The sequence below is a fragment of the Myotis davidii genome, unplaced genomic scaffold, assembly GCF_000327345.1.
Source record: "Myotis davidii unplaced genomic scaffold, ASM32734v1 scaffold1639, whole genome shotgun sequence".
NCBI lineage: Eukaryota > Metazoa > Chordata > Mammalia > Chiroptera > Vespertilionidae > Myotis > Myotis davidii.
In genome coordinates, this window is record NW_006290315.1 from 106,957 (window position 1) to 109,756 (window position 2,800).

A 2,800-nucleotide genomic window follows, 5' to 3' on the forward strand; every position below is an offset into this window, starting at 1 on the left:
AGTAAATTCAGGAGCAGTAAGTAAGGGCTTAAGGCAGATGGCTGAGGGTGGCAGCTGTTGGGCTGCAGTGTGGTTAATAAAAGTGTAATATGGCCAAACAGCAGAATGACCTTCCAGATGACCTGACGGATGAAGCTGAGGCTGCGAGGGCCTACCCTTACATGAATTTTGTGCATTGGCCTCTAGTATGAAGATAAGAAGTCAGTTATAGTAGAATTGCAACTTTCTACTTAAGAAAATACATGCTTACACACCTCACACACCCACATCCACATCCACGCACATCTACACTCGTTCTGCACTTTTAGCTCATTGAATTTGTTTTCTAACTATTCTCTCAACATTTAGTTAGTCTTTTGACACTTTCATTGCATTACACCAATATTAAGAGGAAAGGGATTTTACCCACATTTATGCCAATGCTTTGCAAGAAAGCCATATCCCCTGGAGACCATTGTGGTGGGGTAGTCATAGTTAAAGTTAGAGAACCTCCAGTACAACATAATGTTCAGAAACACTAAGCTGGAACCCTTGGTCTGAAAAGTAATTATGGTACACAGATGAATTCTTGCTAGAACAGGAATATGTAACTGTTACCACTGAAGAACACGTTTACGTTCTCATTAATTCTCAATAGAATCCTTTCAGGTAAGTGAGCATAATTATCTCAGTTGTAAAAATTAGGAAACTAAGGCTTTACAAGGTTAAGATACATCCATTCATCTCTGACACTGGCCCCTATGTTTTCTCTACCACAGTTTCCTGGAGGTGATACATTAACTTTGTTCCTGGAAGTTCCAACTTGGCTCTTATGCATACACTAGTAAATTCAGGAGCAGTAAATAAGGGGTTAAGGCAGATGGCTGAGGGTGGCAGCTGTTGGGCTGCAGTGTGGTTAATAAAAGTGTAATATGGCCAAACAGCAGAATGACCTTCCAGATGACCTGACGGATGAAGCTGAGGCTGCGAGGGCCTACCCTTACATGAATTTTGTGCATTGGCCTCTAGTATGAAAATAAGAAGTCAGTTATAGTAGAATTGCAATTTTCTACTTAAGAAAATACATGCTTATACACCTCACGCACCTACATCCACAGCCATGCACATCCACACTGGTTCTGCACTTTTAGCTCATTGAATTTGTTTTCCAACTATTCTCTCAATATTTAGTTAGTCTTTTGACACTTTCATTGCATTACACCAATATTAAGAGGAAAGGGATTTTACCACATTTATGCCAATGCTTTGCAAGAAAGCCACATCCCCTGGAGACCATTGTGGTGGGGTAGTCATAGTTAAAGTTAGAGAACCTCCAGTACAACATAATGTTCAGAAACACTAAGCTGGAACCCTTGGTCTGAAAAGCAATTATGGTACACAGATGAATTCTTGCTAGAACAGGAATATGTAACTGTTACCACTGAAGAACACATTTACGTTCTCATTAATTCTCAATGGAATCCTTTCAGGTAAGTGAGCATAATTATCTCAGTTGTAAAAATTAGGAAACTAAGGCTTTGCAAGGTTAAGATACATCCATTCATCTCTGACACTGGCCCCTATGTTTTCTCTACCACAGTTTCCTGGAGGTGATACATTAACTTTGTTCCTGGAAGTTCCAACTTGGCTCTCTCCCAGGTAGGAAGGATAATGCCTTTATCAAGCAACAAGAAGGGCTTAACTTCAGGTCTTCATCTTGACTTTAGGACAACAGAGCCTTCTAAGAAGCCACAAATTTTGATTTAGTGCTTCTCCCTCATCTTTAATTCTGATCACCAGGTCTTTGGGAAGGTTCCCTCCCCCACCTTCTGTGTTTTCTGTCACCCTCAGCCAATTTTCTACTGTGCTGTCTCTGCTTTCAAACACTAAGTTGGAGCCCTTGGTCTGAAAAGTAATTACAGTACACAAATGAATTCTTGCTAGAACAGAAACCTGTTCCTGTTCTGCCTTCCAGCCTTTCTACCTTTCCATTTCCTTATTATGAAATACTAGTGACTCAGTGCACGGATTCATGCACATTGAAAGGAAATTAATTAGAAGGTGGCCAGTGGGGCAGGACTGGGCTAGATGGGCTAGACACACCCTGGAGCTAACCTCCCGAGGCCCCTCCCTGGCATCTGCAGAGTGAGCGGGGTCCCTCCAGCAGGTAGGGTCCCTCTGCCTAGCCTGTGGGGATCAGGTCGAAACCGGCTCTCCGACATCCCCTGAGAGGTCCCAAAGTGCAAGAGGGCACTCTGTAAAGTTGCTGTTGTACAGGGTGTGGAACACAAATGCAAGTGTGCAGTAAACCAGATTCAGGGCCGACAGTGCCTCAGCAACAACATAACCCACTACAGAAGGTGAAATCACACGGCCCCCATGAGGAATCGGGCTCCCTCCTCCCTGGTTTCAGGGTGCGTTACATGAGAACCGCTGCTGCCAAGTCACTGCAGCTCGACAGCTCCTGTATTGAGCATCTGCCCCCTGGTGGTCAGTGCACATCATAGTGACCAGTTGAACTGTAGGAGACTTCACATATTTGCCTTTTATATATATAGACTAGAGGCACAGTGCACAAAAATTTGTGCATTCGGGGGGCGGGGGGAGGAGAGGTCCCTCAGCCCAGCCTGTGCACTCTCACAAGTCTGGGACCCCTCTGGAGATAACGACCTGCTGGCTTAGGCCTGCTCCCAGGTGGTAGAGGGCAGGCCTAATCCCTAGGTGCAGCCCCTGGTCGGGCTCAGAGCAGGGCCGATTGGGGAGGTGGTGGCCACAACCCCTGTCATGCACAGAGCAGGGAGATTGGGATGTTGTGATGCCT

At 45.0% G+C, this 2,800-nt stretch overlaps 1 protein-coding gene across 1 annotated transcript in view; it reads left to right on the forward strand.

Annotated features, from left to right (window-relative positions):
- Positions 1–1,572: 1,572 nt before the first annotated feature.
- STYK1 (serine/threonine/tyrosine kinase 1) overlaps positions 1,573–2,800 on the forward strand; it is a 31,273-nt gene continuing 30,045 nt past the window's right edge. Inside the window, exon 1 of the mRNA XM_015563701.1 lies at positions 1,573–1,638. The gene's annotated coding sequence lies outside the window, so the exon portion shown is untranslated. The remainder of the gene's footprint in view (positions 1,639–2,800) is intronic.